General features: G+C 42.9%; 1 non-coding gene across 1 annotated transcript; it reads left to right on the top strand.

The window, feature by feature from the left end:
- The first annotated feature begins 8,475 nt into the window (after window positions 1-8,475).
- On the top strand, window positions 8,476-8,582 carry LOC145060750 (small nucleolar RNA R71). The gene has a single exon (XR_013686934.1). It is a non-coding gene; the product is annotated as a small nucleolar RNA R71 (small nucleolar RNA).
- The last annotated feature ends 235 nt before the right edge of the window (window positions 8,583-8,817 follow it).

The following is an 8,817-nucleotide window of genomic DNA, read 5'->3' as shown; positions in this document are numbered from 1 at the left end:
TGCCAAGACCGCAACGCATGCATTTGTGTCTAAAATTCCTAACAACCCCCATACTTCAAATACTCACAATCCTCATAAACATTCGCCCACTCACCCCGAACTATGCTCATTTTATGCAACCCTCCGAATCCATCCTCAGAAAATCTCTTTACCCTCAAGGTATTTTTAATTGAGCAACCCAAGCATACATATTCTAAAATTACAACTTTTGATACCACATTGGAGCTCTTTGGAATTCTTCACTTCTTTGACATTAGATCTTTAATTTCTTTGAATTCACCACCTTGTTGTTTGATTTTTGGTATCTTCAACTTTTCTGGATTTCTTGGAATATTTGATCTTCATTTGCTCCAAAATTCTTACAACTTTTTTTTTTTTAATTTTTTTTTCTTCTTTTTTTTTCATGTATTTCTCAATATATTTCTCCTTCTAAAATCCCTACATGCTTAAGCAGGGGCGCTCAATCTCAACCTTTATTGGCTAATGATAAAAACTTCCCTGGATACATTTCAGGTTTAGGCTGCTAAACATATTGCATCCCTCAGGCCGAGCAAGGTCGTGTTTTTGTCTCATGATTTCACTGAAATAAGGAAGCCACAGATGCACTAGAACGTGTATAGGCTCAACTAAACATTTGGGTTCTCATGCAATTATTAACATAATTCTAATATGGAATCCTAATTTTTACCAAAATTTTCTAATTTAAGCCCTAAACATTAAAAATTAGCCTAAATTAAGATTCTAAGTGTTCTAAGATGTGACTAACCCCCTACCCCACACTTATTTTATGCAATGCCCTCATTGCGTATTATAATAACTAAAAATGCAAATAGAGAGAAAGTTGGAACAAACTCCCCTGGGGTAGCAGTCGCTAGGTTGACACTCTCCTCTTCAACTCCTTCTTCTAGTGACTTTAACCATGGGAACAGCTCATCCATGGCACGGGTGTCATACGTCTCGTGTGGTTGATAGCTCGAAAACTCCAAGGAAAAAGGGTTGTGGCACAATTTTCAGTAGTAACTCATAAAGAATGTATGAATGGCGCAGAAAAACTATCCAGAACAAATCAGAAATTCTTCTCGCAGCAGGATACTCGGCGAGTAGGCGATTAAACTCGGCGAGTAGAAGTTGACTGGCAACGTATTTCGGGCAGAAGCAGATGTACTCGCCGAGTAGTATTAATGCACTCGGCGAGTATAGTGTGTATTTCCAGAATTTTTAACCGCTGTTTCTCTTTACTCTAGTGTTGATATAAATGCACTCTCCAGTAAACTTCCTAAACAGCAACACCTTAATAAACTCTCGATTCGTACGGACTCGATCCTAGGAACAAGACTCCACAAGCACTCATAAAGACTCTCATTCCTCTCTTGACCATTCCTAAATAGCATGCTTCCTAGCTTCAATACCTGAAAAGAAAACTAAAAGTAACACTAATATTCAAACCACATAGCCAAGTTCAACATATCCACAATTGTCTTAAAACAAACATCATAATCAAACAAAACAAAACAAAATAAAATCTTCATTCTTCCTCGTCCATCCCTGCTCCTCCAGCTCCACTACCTCCTTCTCCACCCCTTCTTTGCATCCTTTCGTCCCAATTCATGATGTACGGATAGCCGGGTCCCGGTCGCGGGGCAATATGCATTTGTTGGAAAAGATAGTCGAAGGATTGATTGGTGTAATTAACCCCTCGCCCTATATCATCCAAGTATCGTCGATACTCTACTTGATTCCATCCCTCGTTATCCTCCACCGGAATCACCGGTGGGTCTTCTCGTACCCGCTCGTTTCTCGGCCTAACCCGCCTTCCCGGCTCCTCGGGGACCGCCGGCTCGTCCTCATTCGGAATAGTAAAAGAATCACCAAATTTTTCCACTATCCGAGCCCTCCTATAAAGTGCAGTGTTGAACGGAGGAGGGTGGATAATCGTCAGCATTTGAGCTTGTGGTAATTCCAAGATCCCAAATGATCGCGCAAGCCGAGTAATGAACATACCCCCATTGATCTTCGAGTTGATTTTTTCCTTAACCGCTCCCTCCGCAAGAAATTTAGCAATGCAATATGGGAGGTTGCAGAAAACATCGGGGTTGATGATACTCCACATATAAAAGATATCAAGGGTGGGAACTTTATCCCCATCCTTTCGCATGTTGATCGTGCTTGCAACGAATCGGTGAATGAGTCGATGGATTGGAGAACGAATATGCCCTTCTTGAGCAGTGGAAGGTATATAGACCCGGTTAGCAATTGTACTCCACCATGTCGACGCCACCACCCCCTCGGGAAGTTCTTTGTAGGTATTTTCCAAGAAGGCTTCAAAGTAGTCCGTCATCGACATATCTTGATCGTAGATGCCCAACCGCCAAGAGAACTCAACCATGCTGCATTGTCGCAGCTCTCCTCCCAAAGAAAACGAGATCGTGTTTGGATTGTAATATTCACTACCACCTCGGAATGAAATGGTAGCAAAGAATTCCCAGCACAACTCCGCGTATACTGGCTCTTGTATTTTAAATAATTGCAGCCAACCATCACAAGTGATGTTGGCATAACCCAAATTACAATCTTTCACCAAATATGGAGTAAGTTCCTCTTCCAAGCCGACATTACCCATCCATCCCCAATCCACTGCAGTGGGCAAGTGAATTTCTTTCTGTCGCAGCGCTTCCAACCTGTTTAGGGCTCGAGTTTTGGAGGATTTAGAGGTAATTTGTTGAAAGGCTAACCATGGCATATCACCATGGCCTCCTCCACGTGATGACTGTCCTCTCCTTGCCATGATATCTGCATAAGCATACCAAAAAAAACAGCAATAAACAACACCCCATAGTTAAAACAGAAAAAAAAAAAATTTGATCTGATTAGGGCCTACTCGCCGAGTACACGAACATACTCGCCGAGTAGTATGAACTTTTTGACAGATCGAGATCAGATCTGTGTAATAGTCCAATTTGTTCATAGGGTTTTGTTGTAATTACTTATCTACCCATAGTTCTTGAAGAAATTACTCCAAACAACCTCTAATTCATGAGTAAATCAAAGCCCTAAAAATTGGGGAAAAACTCCCCAAATCCGAAATCATAGCAAATATGGGGAGATATGTGATAAAGATTGGACCTTTCATAAAGTTAAAGGGTAAAGATGTCACCTTGTTGCTTGAATGAAGAGAAAGAGGAAGAAAATTGAATAGATCTTGAAGAACCCTTGAGAGGCGGCTGAGGAAAGATGCTCGGCGAGTGTGGAGATGAAATGTTGAATAATAGTAATTTTTACAGGTTTTACTTTACTGAGTTTAAACCGGCTACTCGCCGAGTAGAATGGATCTACTCGCCGAGTAGATACGCGTGTTATGGACATTTGGCTGTAAGCGAACATTTACTCGCCGAGTATAATCGATATACTCGCCGAGTATATGTCTCAGGTTGAAAATTTTTTGTAAATTTGCCAATTTTACTATATTAATTCCTTTGTTTAGCCTTTCCACCCCACACTTCCAGTAGAGCTTGTCCTCAAGCATTTAGAGAAGTAGAATAAATGAAGAAGAATGGACAAAACATTATGAAAAATAAAGAAAAGGAAAGAAAATGCAAACGTGAAACTCGGGTTGCCTCCCGAGAAGCGCTTCTTTTGATGGAGTCATTAGCTAGACTCCGCCCCTTCTACGTGTTTGCGATTCCGCACAGCAGCAGCTCCTCCAATCCTTCATTTCGGGGGACTCCTTCTTCATATTTCTTCACTCTATGGCCATTGACTTTAAATGGTGTGCCATATTTTGAGATCAATTCTATAGCCCCATGAGGAAACACCGTCTTGACCAAAAAGGGACCATCCCACCTTGATTTGAGTTTGCCCGAGAAAAGTTTTAATCGGGAGTTGAAGAGTAGTACTTTTTGGCCTTCATGGATGTTTTTGCTTTTGATTCGTTGGTCATGCCATCTCTTGGTTTTTTCTTTATAGAGCCACGAACTGGAATAAGCCTCATTTCGGAGTTCTTCAAGGGCATTCATTTGCATTAGACGGTTGGTCTTCAATTCTTCCATGTCAAAGTTGCACCTTTTTAGCGCCCAATATGCCTTGTGCTCGATTTCAACCGGTAAATGGCATTGCTTTCCATAAACTAACCTATATGGTGTAGTACCAATAGGTGTTTTGAAAGCGGTACGAAATGCCCATAGCGCGTCATCCAATTTATCCGACCATTCCTTGCGGTTGCTTCCCACCGACTTCTCTAAGATACGCTTCAAAGCTCGATTGGTCACTTCCGTTTGTCCACTCGTTTGTGGGTGGTATGATGTGGAGAACTTATGGGTCACCCCATATTTCTTGAGCACCTTGTCCAATTGATCATTGGCAAAGTGTGTGCCACGGTCACTAATTAGGGCCTTGGGAACACCAAACCGGGAGAATAGTTTTTTTAAGAATCGTACCATTACCCGTCCGTCATTTGTAGGTAAAGCCTGCGCCTCCACCCATTTCGAAACATAATCTACCGCCACTAGGATGTACTTGTTTCCTTTGGAGGTGGGAAAAGGTCCCATGAAGTCAATGCCCCACAGGTCGAACACCTCACATACTTGAATGCTATGTTGTGGCATCTCATTTCGAGATGAAATGTTTCCCACCCTTTGACAAGCATCACATTCTTTGACATATTGGGCTGCATCTTTGAAGATTGTAGGCCAATAGAATCCAATGTCAAAGATCTTCCTTGCGGTATAGTGTGCTCCGTGATGTCCTCCCGTGGGCCCGCTATGGCAATGTTCTAGTATTCGTTGACTCTCCTTTCCGAACACACATCTTCGTATAATTCCATCCGCACAGCTTCGAAAGAGGTACGGATCGTCCCAAAAGTAATATTTGATCTCCGCAAAGAATTTCTTCTTTTGCTGACTACTATAATCCTTCGGGATGTAATTGGTAGCTAAATAGTTAGCTATGTCTGCGAACCATGGCTCCTCTCCCACGGACACCATAATGTATTCATCCGGAAAGTCGTCTCCATCCTTTTCTTCTTGCAATGTCGGGTTCTCGAGCCTAGATAAATGATCGGCCGCTACGTTCTCCATTCCTTTCTTGTCTCGTATCTCTATATCGAATTCTTGAAGAAGCAGCACCCATCGTATTAGTCTTGGCTTGGCATCCTGTTTGGAAAACAAATACTTGATAGCCGAGTGGTCAGTAAAAACAGTGGTTTTAGATAAAACTAAGTAAGGGCGAAACTTGTCAAAAGCGTAAACTACGGCTAACAGTTCTTTTTCAGTAGTAGTATAATTCTCTTGGGCGGGATTTAGGGTCTTGCTTGCATAATAGATGGGTTGAAAGTGCTTATCAACCCTTTGTCCAAGGACCGCTCCTAGTGCATAGTCACTAGCATCACACATGATCTCGAAGGGTAAGTTCCAATTTGGTGCTATAATGATCGGGGCATTAGTTAATTTTTCCTTTAGAAAGTCAAATGCCTCTAAACACTCTTTGGTAAAATTAAAGGGTGCATCTTTTAGTAATAATTGTGTTAGAGGTTTCGTGATTTTGGAAAAATCTTTTATAAAACGCCGGTAAAAACCTGCGTGTCCCAAAAAACTTCTAATGCCCTTCACATTAGTTGGTGGGGGTAATTTTGCAATGGTGTCTATCTTTGCCCGATCCACCTCTATTCCCTTTTTAGAGACTTTATGTCCCAAAACTATACCCTCCTTGACCATGAAGTGACACTTTTCCCAATTTAGGACCAAGTCGGTTTTCTCACATCTGGCAAGCATTGAGTCAAGATTTGTTAGGCAATTATTGAAAGAAGATCCGAATACAGAAAAGTCATCCATAAAGACCTCCATGAATTTTTCCACCATATCATGGAATATGGCGGTCATGCACCTTTGAAATGTCGCAGGTGCATTGCATAGTCCAAATGGCATGCGTCTATAGGCGAAAGTTCCACTGGGGCATGTAAAGGTGGTCTTTTCTTGGTCCATTGGGTCTATGGGTATTTGAAAATACCCTGAAAACCCATCTAAAAAGCAATAGTAGCTATGGCCCGATAGTCTCTCTAACATTTGATCTATAAAAGGAAGGGGGAAATGGTCTTTGCGAGTGGCATCGTTTAGCTTTCGATAATCGATGCACACTCGCCAACCGGTTACCGTTCGCGTTGGAATTAACTCGTTCTTTTCGTTGGTAATGACCGTCATTCCTCCTTTCTTGGGCACCACTTGGACCAGACTCACCCATGGACTATCGGAGATGGAGTAGATGATTCCTGCATCCAAAAGCTTGACCACCTCCTTCTTGACGACTTCTTGCATGTTCGGGTTTAATCGTCTTTGATGTTGTACCACCGGCCTTGCTCCTTCTTCTAAATTGATTTTGTGAGAGCAGTAGGATGGACTTATTCCTTTGATGTTGGAGATGCTCCATGCGATGGCTCTTTTCCTTTTCTTCAACACGCGTACAAGCTCCTCTTTTTCTGTTTTGGATAGGTCCGAGGCTATGATCACAGGCTTCTGATTTCCTTCTTCCAGAAAGGCATACTCCAGATGATCAGGTAGTGTTTTGAGCTCCAATTTGTTTTGCATAGTGACGGTCTCGCCGAGTGCAGATTTGGTACTCGGCGAGTTGGTGGCTGTATTCACGACTTCTGGCTTTTCTTCGGATGTACTCGGCGAGTAGATCGGGTCTACTCGGCGAGTAGTTCTTTCAGCTTGCTTCTTTATTTCTTCATACTCTGCTTCTTCCAACAGTCTTTCAATCTCTAGTAAGTCCTTTTCTGGTTCAAATTCTTCATCCAAAGCTGCAAATTTTCCGGAATCTTTAGGTATGTCTTCTTCCAATATTTCGTCAAGCATGTCGATTGAGAAAGCCGTGTCGTCACTACTCCTTGAGTACTTCATGGCTTGGTCTACCCCGAATGTCACTGAATCGTCCCCAACTCGCAATGTGAGCTTAGAATCTCTCATGTCTACGATAGCGCTAGCGGTGTTGAGGAAGGGCCTTCCAAGGATGATTGGCACTTGCGGGTCCGCCTCCATGTCGAGAATGATGAAATCAGCCGGGAAGACAAATTTGTCTACTTTTACTAGCAAATCTTCACAAATGCCTCTTGGAAAAGTAACCGTCTTGTTTGCCAAATGAATTGCCATTCGAATTGGCCTTGGCTCCGGGAGGTCCAGCTTTTTAAAGAACGAGTATGGCATAAGGTTCACACTTGCTCCAGAATCAGCTAAGGCATGAATTGCAGCCAAGTTGCCAAATTGGCAAGGCAAAGTTAAGCTCCCCGGATCACCCTTCTTCTTTGGTAATTTGTTTAGCATTGCGGCGGAGCAATTCTCATTAAGCACTACCTTCTGCACTTCCTCCATCTTTCTTTTGTTAGTGAGGAGTTCCTTAAGGAACTTTGCATACTTGGGCATTTGCATGACGACTTCGATGAAAGGAATGTTTATTTGAAGAGTTTTAATATGATCAAGAAACTTCTGATATTCCTCTTCCTGCTTCTCCTTCTTGGCTCGGGCTGGGTACGGCATTGGAGGCTGGTATGGTTTCAAGGGTGGCTGATCACTTGTTTTAGCAGAGGTACTCGCCGAGTCCATCGGTCCTACTCGGAGAGTAGGACTCTCAGATTGTGAGTGTTGATTTTCGACTTGTACTTCCGTTCCTTTCTTCTGTGAGTCCTTGTTCGCTTCTGTTCGAATGGGGGCCAGGGGAGTAATAATCTTCCCACTTCTTGTGGTAACAATATTTACTTGCGCGCCTCGTGGGTTGTTCTCGGTTTTGCTAGGAAGCTCACCCGGTGACCTTTGGTTTAGTTGTTGAGCAAGTTGCCCAAGCTGCGTTTCTATGTTGTGGATGGATGCTTGCTGGTTCCTGAGCATTGTTCTTGTTTCTTGGATAGCAGCATCATGGTCATTATGTCTTTTCTCGGAAGCGGCCACAAATTTAGTTAGCATATCTTCCAAGCTTGGCTTCCTCTCTTGCACCGGCTCCTCCTTTTGGTAAAAGCCTCTTCCTTTTTGTCTGTACTTCTCCTCCTTGGCCTTCTTATACTCTTCGTAAGGCAGCCACTCCTTCTTTTGTTTGCGCCAGTCTTCATCATACCGGTCACCACTCGAATAACGTACTTGTGCCTTTTTGTTGCCGTGCTCATCCAAATCGCAATCTCTAGTGAGGTGGGGTCCATTGCAGTTTTCACAACCCACCCGTATGGCATGGATAGTTTGATCCATTTTGTCCATTCTCCTATCCATGGTTTTTAACATGGCCATGACCGCGGATAAATCTTCAGTAGCAGCGTACGCGGCTCCCCTCGTGACATCATTCCTAGGGTTGTGGTATTCTCTAGAGTGTTTAGAGAATTCTTCAATTAATTCTTTAATCACCGGGGGTGGCTTCTTTGTAAGTGGGCCTTGTGAGTCTAGCAACTGCCGGGTTGTGACATTGACTCCATCATAAAAGATGGAAACTTCTTGCTGGCTGTTTAGATCATGGTGTGGGCAATTTCATAGCAGACTTTTGTACCTCTCCCATGCTTCATATAAAGATTCTCCAGCTTGCTGTTCAAAGTTTGCAATGGCCTTCTTGAGTTTGGCTATTTTGGATGGTGGGCAAAAGTGATCTATAAATTCTTCCTTCATTTTGGCCCAAGTAGTGACTGACCCGGGAGGAAGTGATTTGAGCCAGTCTTTAGCAGCACCCTTGAAGGTTACCGGAAGCATCCGAAGTAGTTGAGTTTCGCGGGTTACATTTGGAATGTTGAAATAATCAGCAACATCATTTACTTCATCCAAATGTTTGTAGGCATCTTCATGATCTTTCCCATAG

This window comes from Lactuca serriola, chromosome 6 (genome assembly GCF_051521515.1).
Source record: "Lactuca serriola cultivar US96UC23 chromosome 6, Lser_US96UC23_V15, whole genome shotgun sequence".
In the NCBI taxonomy this organism is placed as follows: Eukaryota; Viridiplantae; Streptophyta; class Magnoliopsida; order Asterales; family Asteraceae; genus Lactuca; species Lactuca serriola.
This window is presented reverse-complemented; position numbering and strand designations above follow the sequence as displayed.